The following is a 16512-nucleotide window of genomic DNA, read 5'->3' as shown; positions in this document are numbered from 1 at the left end:
CGGGTGGGGGTGGTGGGCACAAGATAGTGGTTGCAACTGCAGCCGCGGCAGCGGGCCAGGCAAACCCGGCTCCTTCGGAACCCGACCAGCCAGCGGGCTGGCAACAGCAGGACGCAGCAGAGTCCGAGCTGGAGCGCCTACAGCTCGGCGAGGAAGGCCACCTTCTCACCCACCACATCTCTCCCCAGCTCGCCTCCTGCTCCGTTAGCGTTACCGGTTGGCGGGCGGGGGAGGGGAGCGAGGCGCGTTATTCCCGGGGAGGAGAAAGGGGGAGGGGAGGACATCTCTTACCCGCGTTACTGAGGAGGAGGAGGCGGTTGGAGCGCGGCGCGGCGGGGCGACGGCGGGGCTGGGTGGGTGTAAGTAAGAGTCTTACGAAAGGGAATTAACCCCATCACCAGCCCGGACACCGGCTCCAGCGGCAGCCGCGGCGGCAGAATCCCGCCCCTTCCCACCACGCACTAGCCCCGCCTCCCCGTTCTCTTTGAGGGACAGCACTCTCCATCATAGGCTGTACATTCATGGAGTGACATGAAGATCACCCAATCATTCTTGTAAAAACTGCCTTCTCTCCACCCCTTTATCTCCTCCTGGGCCTCGGGAGAACCATGCCAAGTCTTCCTCCACCCTCAAAGGAAAAAGAACCAATCCGCGGTTAGTAACCGCCCTTGAAGGACGCACAAATTAACCAATAATAAAACTAGGAGGACAGCCATTTTGCCCACTTGTAAAAGAGCCACCTTTTCCCACGAGTTGGGACCCTGAGGTGGGGGAGTTCCGGGAGTTTTACCAACTGGAAATATTAAAAATAAAACAATTATATTTTTTTTCAGGGAGAATTTATAGTGATTTATAGGTACAAAGGAAAAATTTCATCCTTCTAGTGTGGAAAAGTGAGGCATGCTGCTTAGGAGTTTGCTCCTCCCCTTAGCGGTAACGGGTTCTAAGCAGAACACCTGGTTTCTGCAGCCTCAGTGGTGGAGGGCGGGTGCCTGCTTGGCCTGAGTGGACTATAGTTCCCAAGGCGCTTTGCTCCCACCAAGGCCCTGTCCTCTCTTTGCTTCCCGCGGAGCTTGACGGGAATTGTAGTTCCTGGGAGGTACCCGTGTTCTTGGCTAATAAAGAGGGACCAAGTTTTGAAGGATTTGGAAGTATTTTCACCACTTTAAGTAAGGAGAGAACGCACACAAGAATGGTCAGGAGAGTTTTCTCAGAACACTAGAGATTTTAGATTGTTGGTATTTGAACACGCCTACTTTCAGGTCTTCCCTTTAACGTCACTTCCGCTTAGGGGCGGATACAGCCTAAACCTGTGGCGGGAGTTGGAGGTTCTGCAGCGACTATACCAGGTGTGTTCCTCTATGAGTGGCATGTCGGGCAAGTTGCTGTGGTAGATGGGAGGTTGAACGGAGTTAACTGCATTTTAATAATGAGTAGGTGAAATTAGATGGGGGTAATTCCCAAGCCTCTACTGCAGTTTATCACCTAGAGTCTTCAATTCCGGAATTCCAGTTTTCTGGTTTCTCTCTCTGCTCACTCTTAGATTGCACCTACATATTTGTATAGCATGCCTCTTTTCGCCTTTACCGCTATGCGTGAAACACGGCTTCACTTTGTCACCTTGAACGGAGTAGGAAGTTATGAGGCAACTCCTACTTTTGTTACCGCTGAATACCAGTGAGGAACTCTTGCTTCCTCAAACGCTGAAGTACAACACCTGAGAAGCATGCCAAGGCAAATGTAGCGTGGAAAGTTAAAGGATAGCAGAAAAGACTTCCTCCCAGAGGAAGAAGGGGACCCTACAGGCAGAATCTGTGGAAGGGGGAGGTCTTCCCTTTTTTATATCTTAGATCTTCTTTTAGTTCTCCCACATTTCTGTCCTTTGTTTCCCTCTATCCTGCAGTGATAGAATGCAGATGGGAAGGCCAAAAGGTGGGAGCTAGGTGGTCTAAGGGGGCAGGGAGGAATAATCTGGGCAGGAAGGGCCTAGGGTGTTTGATTAGCACCTCCCCATTTGCTGGGAGATACTTCATTAACAGTTCTTTAGGGTGGGTCCAGGCCTTGGGGACATTAATATTTCAATTTCTCCCTGGTATTGTTCTGGTTTCCTGGACTGCATTCTCAATAATGATCTCCATTTTCTTTATCTTACTCGGTATTCGACCCAATTTACCTAACTTATCTTTAAATCTGGCTTCACCTTTACAAACACACTTATAAAGGGAGCTTTGAAGATGGAAAGTCAGATGGACTCCAGATGGATGATCGTGAAGGTCCTATTACTCTTCTTTCCTTTAGTAACACATCCATCAGGCAAGGAGTGAGAGGGTGCCAACTTTAATACTCTGTGAATAAACGCGTCATACTTAGGAGCTCACGGCCTATAATAAGCCTACCAAATGAGGCCTTGGTTTATGCCCCTTCAGCATGCCAGGTTGACTGTGCTAACGGTCCATTTGGGGGTCTAGAGAATGTAGCAAAAATTGGGAAAGGCCTTCCCAACCCAAGCCTGATGCCACTGTCTTAAACTTTTCTCCCTTCTTTTTTACTGAGACCTTCGTTTATAAATATTTACTGAGAATTTACACTCCTAGGCAGGATACCACACTTTGGGTGTAGAGCTGATACTGGAAAAATAAATTCCTTGTCCAAAAATAGAGAAAGACTGAACAAAATTAATGGTCATGTCACATGCTTTTTCTTTCTCCCTTAATTCTGTCAAGCCTTCCTCTATCTTCTGTTTCCAATCAACCTTTACATTAAAATAAGCATATTCTTTTTCATTATTTTTGCTGAAGCACCAATAAGCATAAGTTCAGTACTAATAAGTGTTTTGTTTGTTTTGTCTTCTGGTACCAGGGATTGAACCCAGGCGTGCTTAACCACTGAGCCACCTTCCCAACCCTTTTTTGTATTTTATTTTGGGACAGGGTCTGGCTGGCTGTGAACTTGCAATCCTCCTGCTTAGGCCTTGGGAACTGCTGGGATTACAGGTCAGTGCCACTGCACCAAGCTCTGAGGAGTGGTTTTTATATATCAAATAGATGATAAATTACCTAGGTAATCCTAGATAGAAGAATATGACCAATGTTTTAGCTATATGGTTTTTACATCTATCAAAGTTTTGCTTTTTAATGAAATTAGGATATTTTTTGATGGTGGTGGGGGGTGTGGGGAGTCCTGGGAATTGAACCCTGGGCTTCCCACATGCTAAGCATAAGCTCTATCACTGAACTACATCCCTAGCTCCCAGTTAGAATTTCTAATGATAATTTAGTAATAGAGTCTTGTATTGAAGCTTAGTTTTGTTTTTCATAAGTGTTTAAAATGTGAATCAAGTCAATAAACGGGAATGATGGCCATCATTTTACTGAGTGTTTCTTTTGAGCTAGAAATAGGGTTATATGTATTTAGTATCCTTGTGTCCTTGCCACCACAATCTATAAGTATTTTATATATATATTTATTTATTTATTTTGGGGTGCAGGAGATTGAACCCAGGACCTCATTTATTCTAAACATGTGCTCTACAGCTTACCTATATACCAATGCCCTGTTTTGTTTTATGGTTGAAGAAATTAGGGCTTAGTGAAGGTAAATAAGACTTTAAGGCCTGAGATCCCTTATCAAAATATTTGTAGCAGAGATTTATATACAGGTCTGTCTGATTTTTGAATTCTTAATAAGTGCTCATCCAACCTCTCAAATATTTTACTACTTTCCCAATATGTGCCAAACACAAAGAAAGATATAAAATTATATCCAAAGTTTCTGGAACCATTGGTGTCAATGGTTTCTTCTTTTAAGCCATCTTTTGCCATGTACATAATACTCAAAGTATTTAAAAACATAGGAGAGTATACAAAAGAAAGGTGATCTGCAATCCTATTATTCAGAGATATCACTATTTACAGATACTGTGCTCTTTACTTATGAGGACAGGCACATCTGATTGAATCTTACTGCTTTACTTTTTTTTGAGGGGTGATACTGGGGATTGAACTCAGGGGCACTCAACCACTGAGCCATATGCCTAGTCTTATTTCCTATTTTAGAGAAAGGGCCTCACTTTTGCTGAGCCTGCTTTGAACTTGTGATCTTCCTGCCTCAGCCTCTGAGCTGCTGGGGTTGCTGGCATGGGCCATCGCAACTGGCTCCAATCTCTTTTTTTTTTTTTTTTTTCTTTTTTTGGTACTAGAGATTTAACTCAGGAGCATTCAACCCCTGAACCACATCCCTATTGCAACACACAGCTAAACCAGTCAGGGTCACTCTAAGTGAATTTGGGGAATAAATAAAGACACAGACACAGAAAGTACCTTTTCTTTGGGTTCAGTGATCACTCCTCAGCTGAAACTCCCACAAGCGGGGCAAGTCAGGCAAGGAAGAGAAAGAGCACACTTCAAACCCGAGTTTTATTGGGGAAGGCTGTTTCATGGAATATTCTATCCCCAAAAGGGCAAAGGGGTAGTTTTACAAAGGAATATGTGAGTGTAACTCAACCCTAGTGGTATGATGCCTACACCTGGAGGCATGCCTTGTTATCCAAGCTGGGATAACACCCAAGTTTCTGCAACCTGGCATTGCCTTGCCAGAAGGCAATAATTGGTCAGAACCCAGTGCATCAGGACTAAAGGTGTGTGCATCCAGGACAGCTCCTGATACATCCTCAGCCCTATTTTTATTTAGAGACAGGGTCTTGCTGAATTGCTTAACACCTTGCCATTGCTGAAACTGGCTTTGAACTCATGATCCTCCTGTCTTGGCCTCCAGAGCTACTGGGAATATCATTTTTGATAGCTACTTATATTTCACTGTATAGCTGTAACCAAGCCATTCCCTGCTGATAGATATTTATCTTGTGTTCAATGATTTTTTTCATTGTGGTGAAAACATAAAATTTACCATCTTAACTATTCACAAGTACAGATAGTATGGTTGTGTTAACTATATACACCTTGTATGTTATAGTAGTGTAGTTTTTTCTTTTTTACTACTGGGGATTGAACCCAGGGGCACTTTACCACTGAGGTACTGAGTCCTTTTTATTTTTTTGTTTTGAGATAAGGTCTTGCCAAATTACTTAGCCCTTACTAAATGTCTGACACTGGTTTCAAATTTGTAATCCTCCTGCTTCAGTGTTCTCAGTTGCTTGGATTACAGGCATGCACCACTACACCCTTTCAGTGGTAAGGAATTGTATGTAACAGATCTCTGGATTTTTTCATCTTTCAAAACTGAAATTCTGTACCCACTAAACAACTTCCCGTTTATTCTCCTTTTTTTCCTGGTAACCATCTTTCTGCTGTTGAGTTTGACTTATCTTATGAAAGTGGAATCATGCAGTGTTTGATTTTTTGTGACTAGTTTTTTTTTTTTTTACTTAGCATACTCAAGGTTTATTCATGGTCTGGCTTATGATAGGATTTCCTTTTAGAGATGAATTCATTGTATGTATATACCACATTTTCTTTATACATTCATCTGGTGAGTACATTTGGGTTGCTTCTACCTTTTGGCTTTTGTGAATCATTCTACAGTGAGAAGGGTAGTGCAAATATATTTTCTAGATTCTGTTTTCAATTATTTTGGATGTAAACTGAGGAGTGGGATCTTTGAATTGTATATTAGACTTTATAAGTAAGACTCATAAGCATTTCTTTTTTGTATACCTGTCTGATTATCTCTTGAATCTTATTTTTCAGAAGTAGAATTATTTAGCCATGAGTACCCTGTAATTCCAAAATTGTTCTTGAGAATGGATGTGCCACTTCATTATGACTGTGTTTGAGAAAACCCATGTTTTATCTTTTACTCTCTTTAGTCTGATTGTAAAAAGTGAAAGGGAAAGGAGGAAAACTACCCCATTTACAATAGCCTCAAAACAAAAACTTGGGAATCAACCTAACAAAAGAGGTGAAAGACCTCTACAATGAAAGCTACAAAATGCTAAATTAAAGAGATTAAAGAAGACCTTAGAAGATGGAATGATCTCCTTTGTTCTTAGATAGGCAGATCCAAAAGCGTTATGCAGACTTCATGCAATTCCAATCAAAATCCCAATGACATTCCTCATAGAAATAGAAAAAGCAGCCATGAAATTCATCTGGAAAAATAAGAGACCCAGAATAGCTAAAGCAATCCTTAGCAAGAAGAGTAAAACAGGTGGCATCACTATACCAGACCTTAAACTATACTACAGAGCTACTAAACAAAACAAAACAGACTGGTAGACCAGTGGTACAGAATAGAGAACACAAAGACTAACCCACATAATTACAGTTATCTTATATTAGACAAAAGCGCCATAAACATCCATTGGAGGAAAGATAGTCTCTTTAACAAATGGTGCTGGGAAACCTGGAAATCCATATGTAACAAAATGAAATTATACTCCTATCTCTTCACCATGCACAAAACACAACACAAAGTGGATCAAGGACCTAGGAATTAAACCAGAGGCCCTACATCTAATAGAAGAAAAAGTCGGACCAAATCTCCATCATATAGAATTTCCTGCTTCCTTAACAAACTCTTATAGCGCAAGAATTAAAACCAAGAATTAATAAATGGGATGGATTCAAACTAAAAAGCTTCTCAGCAAAAGAAACAATCAATGAGGTAAATAGAGAGCCTACAGCTTGGGAGCAAATTTTTACCACTTGCACATCAGAGCACTAATCTCTAGGGTATATAAAGAACTCAAAAAGTAAAACACCAAAAAAACCCCAAAAAACACAAAACAAACAAACAAAATAACCCAATCAATAAATGGACCAAGGAACTGAACAGACTCTTCTCAGAAGATGATATAAAATCAATCAACAAATATATGAAAAGTGTTCAACATCTCTAGCAATTAGAGAAATGCAAATCAAAACTCATCTCACTCCAGTCAGAATGGCAGCTGTTAAGAATACAAACAACAGTAAGTGTTGGTGAGGATGTGGGGAAAAAGGCACACTCATACATTGCTGGTGGGACTGCAAATTGGTGCAGCCAATGTGGAAAGCAGTATGGAGAATCCTTGGAAAAGGGAATGGAACCACCTTTTGACCCAGTTATCCCACTCCTTGGGCTATACCCAAAGAACTTAAAAACAGCATACAACAGGGACACAAACATATCTATGTTTATTGCAGCACAATTCACAATAGCTAAACTGTGGAACCAACCTAGATGCCCTTCAGTAGATGAATGGACAAAGAAAATGTGGTCTATATACCCAATGAAATATTACTCAGCAATAAAAGAGAATAAAATTATGGCATTTGCAGGTAAATGGAAGGAATTGGAGAATAATGCTAAGTTATCTAATCCCAAAAAACCAGATGCCAAATGTTTTCTCTGATATAAGGAGGCTGAATAATAGTGGGGTTGAGAGGGGGAGCATGAGCAGATTAGATGAACTCTAGATAGGGCAAAGGGTACAGAGTTGAATGGAGGGAGAAAGGGGGTAAAAGAAATGGTGGAATGTGATGGACATCATTACCCTAAGTACATGTATGAAGACACGAATGGTGTGAATATACTATGTGTACAACCAGAGATATGAAAAATTGTGCTTTATATGTGTAAAATGAATTGCAATGCATTCTGATGTCATATATAACAAATTAGAATAAAAAATTAAAAAAAACCCATTTTCTAATTTCTGTAACTTTGTTTTAAAATCTAATAGGTAAAATGTGCTCCCTCTCTTCTTTTTAGACATTTTCTTGTCAGTCTCAAATTTTCTCATATTCTATTCGATTTTGGAATCATTTTGTCAAGTTAAAAATAAATCTCTGCACTTTTATATTTTAACAAAATTCAAGTTTGACATTTAAGTAGATTTTGAATATTACCTCTTAAAGAAGACAAGTACTCTATATTAACAATAGAGAAATTTTCATAGATAACATAGAAATCAAATGTGTCATTCTGTACTTTTTGAAAATGTTTTAGTTACAGAGTTGAATCTAAATGGTTACAGTTTAAGAGCACATTTCATTTTAAAAATTACATGACTACTTTTTTTATATGCCTTTTATGAGTGACTTCCAGTTGAACCTGGAGACTTCTGAATGTTTATCTGTGACTTATAATTAATTATTTATCCCTCTGTAATTCATATCCTTCTCCAAGTGTTTCAAATTCAACATGCCCCAAATCTTAGCCCACATATTCATATTTACTCCTAAATCTGTTTCCTTTCTGTGTATCTCTATCTTATTTGTTTATTTGGTCCAGAAATTTTTATTGAGCATCCACCAAGAGAGTTACTGAATAATCAAGAAGATGGGTCATTCAGCCTGAGTTTGATTCCTAGTTGTGGCCATTTACCTGTTTGACTTGGGGCAGATTTGCTGATCATCTGTGTCTCAATATCCTTATTTCTAAAATTGAGACAATTGAGATTGTATGACTACCTTCCTCAGAGGTTTTTATGAAGATTAAATAACAGTATATGTAAAATGATTTAAAAAGTGTCTGGCATGTTGTGTGTGTTGTTTTTTTGTTTTGTTTTTGATGTACTGGGGATTGAACCCAGCCAAGGCCTTGCAAATGCTGAGAAAGCACTCTGCAGGTAGATGTGGTCACACATGCCATTAATCCCAGCAACTCTGGAGCCTGAGGCCAGGAGGATTGCAAGTTTGAAGCCAGCCTCAGCAAGTTAGTGAGAACCTCAGGAGACCCTGACTCAAAATAAAATGTAAAAAGAGCTGGGGATGTGGCTCAGTGGTTAAGCACCCCTTGGTTCAAACCGTGGCACCAGACGAGTTAAAAAAAAAAAAGAAGAAGAAGAAAAGAAAGAAAGCAGTCTACCACTGAGCTGCATCCTCAGCCTGTTTGTTGCTTTTTATTAGTATTGATTCTGTTGATGAGGGTGATGCTAGATGTGAGTCTGCTGAAGTAAAACAACAAACAAGATAGTCTTTCCTGCCTACCTTTATGAAGACATTTTAATAGGATTTATGGAGAGAGAAATTTTTAAGGAAACATAACAATAATTGCCAATAACTAAGAAACTAATTGATATTAAGGACAATGTGGGGGAGTCTAGTTGAGAGCCATTGTAGTATTTTAGTTGAGTGGCAGGGATGTTTTGGGATAGATGATGGCAATGAGATTGGGGTGAAATAGGTAGATTTCAATATATTTGGAGAATAATGAATAACACGTGGATTCAATTCAGCAGTTTAAGGAAAGGCAGGGATCAAGAGTGAAATCCTGGGCTGGGTTTGTAGTTCAGTGGTAGAGTGCTTGTCTAGCACAGGTGAGGAACTGGGTTTGATCCTCAGCACCACATAAAAACAAATAAAAGATAAAGTTTAAATTGTTAAAAAACAAGAAGGAAATCCCGGTGGCCACTTTGAGTGACTTACGTAATTATATTACTTAATGAGAAACTGGGTAGGGAGTTTGGTAGAGAAATCACAAGTTTGGTAGAGAAATCAGGACTTTGGTTTTGGACATTTAAACTAGAAAGCTCTGTGAGACATCCAAAATGTCAGGTAGGTAATTAATTAGATGTAGGACTCTGAAGCTGAGAGATTATAGATTGTATTACTGTACTATTTATGGTAGTCTTCTAAAAGGTTAGCCTTGCTCCTACATCCATTCTTTTAATCTTGACACAATAATCTTTAGAAAATAGCAACCTAATTAAATTCTAGGAAAGGCTCCCAGTTCCTTACAGAATAAAAGCCCAACCTCTTTTTAACATAAGAGGACCTGCCTGACCTGGCCTATTTTTTTTTTTTTTTTTTTACTTTTTTACCACTTTTTATGGGGGGAAAGCACTGGGGATTAAACCCAGTGATGTTGTACCACTGAGCTACATCCCGGCTCTTTATATTTTTTTACCCCAAGACAAGATCTTTTCGTATTTCTGAGACATGAACTTGCAGTCCTGTCTCAGCCTCTTGAGTAACAAATATGCATCACCGTGCATGGTTTTTGTTTTATATTTTACTACTTTTTATATGCATTTTAATCTTTAGCTGTGTTAAACTGCTTAGGATTTTCAAACTTTGTACATTTGCAAATATGGCTTCTTTTCTCCTGAGAATATTCTTACTTGATTCTCCATCTGTAAACTCTAGACTTCCTTCAAGTTTCAGCTTGTGGCATATATTAGGTAGCTAAATAAGGTGTATTATGTGCCAATTATTTTTTCTATATGAAGCCTTCTTTGATTGCTTGCTGTCTTACAGAGTCAGTGTTTCCAGTTATGCACAGTACTTTATATATACTTTTTTCGTAACACTTACCACATTGTATTGTGATTATATATACATAGCTCTCCTTTCCTTTCTTGATCATACCCAAAGGTGAGGCTACAATGGCACAAATTTATCTTCACATCCTCAGTACCACCTGCAGTGTCTGACACATAATAGGCACTCTGTAAGTATTTGTTGAGTGATTTAGAGAGGTAGTGTTATATAGCTACAAAAATCGAGGCTTTAAAATTAATCCAATCTGTGTTCCAGGCTTAATATTACCACTACCTAACCGTTAAGCCTTGTGTAAATTTTTTAATATCTCTGAACTTCAATTTTCTTGTCTTTACTGTGATACGAACAATACTTTGTGAGTTGTTTTGAGAATTACAGGAGGTTTTCTAAAATTTCCTAGTATACTGTCTCATGGAAAGACGTTAACTAATAAGTGGGAGTTATTTTATCACTCTTCTGAAAACAGTTTTCTGTGGAATGAAAGATTCTAGTGCCCTTGCTTTTAAAGTAATTAAATATTAGATATGGCAGTTTTAAAAGCCCAACAAATGAATTCGAAAATGTTATGTAATTTTATACTTATTGAAATTGATCTATTGTCATTTTATAATATTCAATTTTACTGATGAAACCTACTTTCAATTTATTAAATTTAGGCTGTAGTTCACAAACTAAATGTAATGTAGTTATATTTACAAGTGTAGTATATCAGGTATAAACATTGACGTAGAATATATACTGTATATATGAAATAGGCACATTCTCAACTCATGATAAATTTGAAGAGTTAATATTATTGAATATATGACTTTTGTAAAAACACCTTAAAATATTATAGTAGATTATTAATAGATCTCTTTATTGGCTACCTTTTCACCTCATAAGCACAACTGATTTGTGTTTGAGTTTGTGCCTTCTGGAATCCATATATTTTAAAGGTGGAGTGTCCAATAGATTTCCTGTATTCAAAACTTGTAGAAACTGCTGATTTACTTAAGCTAAATTTATGTTTCCAATAAAGAACGTATAACTACTTATATTTCGTGTTTTTTTTTTTTTTTTTTTTTTTTTTTTTTTTTTTTGTAGTAGTACTAGGGATTGAACCCTGGACCTTATGCATGCTGCATTTTAACATTGAGCTAAATTACCAGCCTTTTTATTTTATTTTGAGACAGGGTCTAAGTTGCCCAAGCTGTTGTCAAATTTGTGACCTTCATGCCTCAGCCTTGTAGTAGCTGGAATTACAAGTATGTGCCTCCATGACTGAAATGTAAATACTTTTGTACTGATTTCACTTAACTCTGGGGAAAGATATTTACTGAGGTTACTAACTTCTAGCCCCTCTCTTCCGCCTCTGTCCCACTGCCTTCTATTAGTAATGTGTGGGGCAGGTTAAGAAAGAATAGTTAAATAATCTATTATTAATATCATAGTTCACCCAAGATTTACATAAGATGTTTCATTTTTACACTTATAGTTGTGTCTCTGTAGCCAAATTGCCATAGTGTTTAGGACATTTCCACTGACAATTTTTGTTTGATTAGGAAGAATTTATATAATTTAGATATCTAAGCTGGGTGTGTTGGTGCATGCCTGTAATGTAAGTGACTATGGAGGTTAGGCAGGAGGAGTGCAAGTTCAAGGCCAGCCTCAAGAAGACCCTGTCTCAAAATAAAACCTATGGGTGTAGCTTAGTGATAGAGTACCCCTAGTATCAATTCCCAGAACTGGGGAGGGGGGAAGTCATCTAGATGAACAGAAATTTTCTATCTATCTATTATATATATCTCTCTATATATATACGTATGTATATATATGTATATTAATCTACAGTACATATATAGTAGATTAATAGATCTTTTTTATTGGCTACCTTTTCACTTCATAAGCACAACTGATTTGTGTGTTTATATATATATATTTTTAAGTTGTTTATAGACCTTTATTTATTTATTTTTTTATTTATATGTGGAGCTGAGAATCAAACCCAGTGCCTCATGCATGCCAGGCAAGTGTGCTACTGCTGAGCCATAGCCCCAGCCCCCAGAAATTGTTTTTAAATTGGGCATAAGATTTGTTTGATATTATGGTTTAGGAAGAGTTTTTCATATTTAGTGCTCCTTCTTGGAATTTTCTAGGGTATTCTTTGGAACCATAATTCATATTTAATAAATATCCCTCTAATTTTAATCACTCTGGAAAATGTGCTGCTAATTTCCTTACTGTAACTTGAACTTGGTTTAAATTTGTTTCTTTTTAGAGGGACTTCTACATATGAATATGCCTTCCAGCTGACACATCATATAGTTTTTTAGTTTCGGTACTGTTGTGTCTCCTGGGAACTTTATTTCCATGCTAGTTCAGCCATGCACTCCTATGGCTACACCTTATACCTTCTCATCCCCAGGAACTATTCTACCTCTGGACTTATTTCATGGTCCCCTGGTCCTTTGAAACTTTAATATAATAATATTGAGTGTTTGTGCCAGGCACTGTTCTGTGTTCATGGAGAACACCAGTAAATAAAACAGATAAAAAAAGTCTCTACTTCAGAAGCTTATATTCAAGATGGGAGAGACAGCATAAGTAAATTGTGTGGTACTTTATAAGTGATAAGTGCTGTCCAGAAAGAAAATGTCACTGGGTGTGTTGGCACATTCCTGTAATCCTTGCTACTTAAGAATCTGAGAATCACAGGAGGATCACAAGTTTGTTTTGTCATCAGCCTTGGAAGCTTAGTAAGACTTTGTCTGAAAATGAAATTAAAATGGCTGGGATGTAGCATAGTGGTAGAGCACTTGCCTAGTATGCAGGATGCCATGGATTCAGTTTCATACTACCGAAAGTGCTATACAGATTTAAAGCAACCCCAATCAAAATCTCAATGACGTTCCTCATACAAATAGAAAAGGCAATCATGAAATTCATCTGGAAAAATAAGAGACCCAGAATAGCCAAAGCAATCCTTAGCAAGAAGAGTGAAGCAGGTGGCATCATAATACCAGACCTTAAACTATATTACAGAGCAATAGTAACAAACACATCATGGTATTGGCACCAAAATAGGCTGATAGACCAATGGTACAGAATAGAAGGCACAGAGACAAACCCACATAAATACAGTTATTTCATTCTAGATAAAGGTGCCAAAAACATTGGAACAAAGATAGCCTCTTCAACAAATGGAGCTAGGAAAACTGGAAATCCATATGCAGCAAAATGAACTTAAGCCCCTATCTCTGACTGTGCACAGTACTCAACTCAAAGTAGATCAAGGACCTAGGAATTAAACAAAAGACCCTGTGCCTAATAGAAGAAAAAGTAGGCCCAAATCTTCATCATGTCGCATTAGTCCCTGACTTCCTTAACAAGACTCCTATAGTGCAAGAAATGAAATCAAGAATCAATAAATGTATTCAGTTTTTAGTAATTCAAGAAAGAAAGAATGAGAGGAGGGAAGGAATGAAGAAGATAAAGAATAAGGCAGGGAAGAGACTTAGGGAATTGCAATTTAAAATAAGGTGGTCATGTTAAGTTTTCTTGGAGAAAGTGACATTTCAGAAAAGACTAAAGAAAGTGGGGGAGATAGCCTTGCAGATAATCTTGTAGGAAAGGTGGTGTAGGCAGATGGATCAGCTTATGCAAATTTCTAAGGCAGGAACATACAGGGACATCAGCATGATAAGTAAGGTGGAGAGGTAATGGGAACAGGATACAGACAGAATTTATGAGAAATTGGAAGCCATTAATAGGACTTTGACTTGTATCTGAATAAAATTGAGAACCACTGAAGAGTTATTTTTTCTTCTTTCTTTACTGGTTTTTTTAAATATTTTTTTTCAGTTGTTGATGGACCTTTACTTTATTGACTTATATGGAGTGCTGAGAACTGAACCCAGTGCCTCACACATGCTAGGCAAATGCTCTACCATTGACCCACAAGCCCAGCCCCTGAAGAGTTCTTAAAACCAAGAGAAACAATAAAAGAGGTAAATAGGGAGCCTACATCCTGGGAACAAATTTTTACTCCTCACACTTCAGATAGAGCCCTAATATCCAGAGTATACAAAGAACTCAAAAAATTAGACAATAAGATAACAAATAACCCAATCAACAAATGGGCCAAGGACCTGAACAGACACTTCTCAGAGGAGGATATACAATCAATCAACAAGTACATGAAAAAATGCTCACCATCTCTAGCAGTCAGAGAAATGCAAATCAAAACCACCCTAAGATACCATCTCACTCCAGTAAGATTGGCAGCCACTATGAAGTCAAACAACAACAAGTGCTGGCGAGGATGTGGAGAAAAGGGTACACTTGTACATTGCTGGTGGGACTGCAAATTGGTGCGGCCAATTTGGAAAGGAGTTTGGAGATTCCTGGGAAAGCTGGGAATGGAACCACCATTTGACCCTGCTATTGCCCTTCTCGGACTATTCCCTGAAGACCTTAAAAGAGCATGCTACAGGGATACTGCCACATCATTGTTCATAGCAGCACAATTCACAATAGCTAGACTGTGGAACCAACCCAGATGCCCTTCAATAGATGAATGGATAAAAAAAATGTGGCATCTATACACAATGGAGTACTATGCAGCAATAAAAAATGACAAAATCATAGAATTTGCAGGGAAATGGATGGCACTAGAGCAGATTATGCTTAGCGAAGCTAGCCAATCCCTAAAAAACAAATACCAAATATCTTCTTTGATATAATGAGAGCAACTATGAATATAGCAGGGAGGAAGAGCAGGAAGAAAAGATTAACATTAAACAGAGACATGAGAAGGCAGGGAAAGGGAGAGAAAAGGGAAATTGCATGGAAATGGAGGGAGACCCTCATTGTTATACAAAATTACATATAAGAGGTTGTGAGGGGAATGGGAAAATAAACAAGGAGAGAAATGAATTACAGTAGATGGGGTAGAGAGAGAAGATGGGAGGGGAGGGGAGGGAGGATAGTAGAGGATAGGAAAGGTAGCAGAATACAACAGTTACTAATAGGGCATTATGTAAAATTGTGGATGTGTAACCGACGTGATTCTACAATCTGCATTTGGGGTAAAATTGGGGGTTCATAACCCACTTCAATCTAATGTATGAAATATGATATGTCAAGAGCTTTGTAATGTTGTGAACAACCAATAAAAAAAAGTGATATGACCAAACTACTACTTTTTTTTTTTTTGGAGTATCTCGTGATTGCTCTATGAAAGTTGAATGTAGGGGGAAAGGTGAAAGTGGTGGGTGAAGGGGAGGTGTGTATCATATTCTTGCAGAAATTCAGGCCACAGTTGATCGTTGCTCAGATCAGGCATGTGATTTGGAGGTGGTAGGAAATGGTGGGATTCTGAATATATTTAGAATATAGAGCCAATAAGAGATGATGATAGACTGATGTGCACTGTGAAATAGGAGTAAAAGTGTTGGTATGAGCAACTAGAAGAGTGAAATGAGTAAGGCCATGAATGGAATAGAGTTTGGGGGAAGATCTGGAATTCAATTTTAGATATGTTTGAGACATCTATTAGCCAAGCAGCACTGTCTGGTTTGATACATGTATCTGAAGTTCCGGAGAGTTTTCTCTATGTAAATGGAAATCACTGGCATAGAGGTAGTATTTAAAGCCAAGAGATCAAAGAGATCACTAAGGGATAGAATAAGGCTACTAAGAATTGAGCCCTTGGTCCACTCTACCTTAAAAGTGGATAAGGAGATGAGTTTGGAAGCCCAGGCCCATAATTCTAGCAATTCAGGATGCTAGGGTAAGAGGATCACAAGATCAAGGCCAGTCGAAGGGTTCAACTTAGTGACACCCTATCTCAAAAAATGTAAAAGACTGTAGTTGTAACTCGGAGTTAAAGCAACCTTGAGTTCAATTCCCAGGACTGCAAAAAAAAAAAAAAAAAAAAAAAAAAAAAAGAAAAAAAAAAAGAAAAGAAAAGAAAAAAAAAAGATGATGAACCAGCAAAAGTTTAAGGAATAACCAGTGAGGTATGGTGAAAACTATGAGAAGGTAGTGTCCTTAAATCTAAGTGAAAAAAGTGATTTAATGAGGAGGGAGTGATTTACTAAAAGATCTAGTCAAAGATTTGAGAATAACTTCCTATTCTGTTGATTTACCTCCAGTGCAGGGTCTTTGTATGGATTATAGCCTCTTAATAGAACACTCTTGGATCCTTTAATGTTTTGTTAAGATCTTTTTTATTCTGGTCTCAACTTTATATTTGTATAAATTGTATGTTTATCTAAGAAGTCTTCTAAACTCCTAAATCTGAAAA

General features: G+C 38.3%; 1 protein-coding gene across 2 annotated transcripts in view; it reads left to right on the top strand.

Moving 5' to 3' along the window:
• The first annotated feature begins 2873 nt into the window (after nucleotides 1-2873).
• ZRANB3 (zinc finger RANBP2-type containing 3) overlaps nucleotides 2874-16512 on the top strand; it is a 275518-nt gene continuing 261879 nt past the window's right edge. For both annotated transcript variants that reach the window (XM_081262030.1, XM_081262029.1), the window contains exon 1: nucleotides 2874-2993. The gene's annotated coding sequence lies outside the window, so the exon portion shown is untranslated. The remainder of the gene's footprint in view (nucleotides 2994-16512) is intronic.

The sequence above is a fragment of the Spermophilus citellus genome (genome assembly GCF_964194105.1).
Source record: "Spermophilus citellus genome assembly, chromosome: 11".
NCBI classification, from domain to species: domain Eukaryota; kingdom Metazoa; phylum Chordata; class Mammalia; order Rodentia; family Sciuridae; genus Spermophilus; species Spermophilus citellus.
The sequence above is the reverse complement of the archived record's forward strand: the minus strand, read 5'-3'. Positions and strand labels throughout refer to the sequence as shown.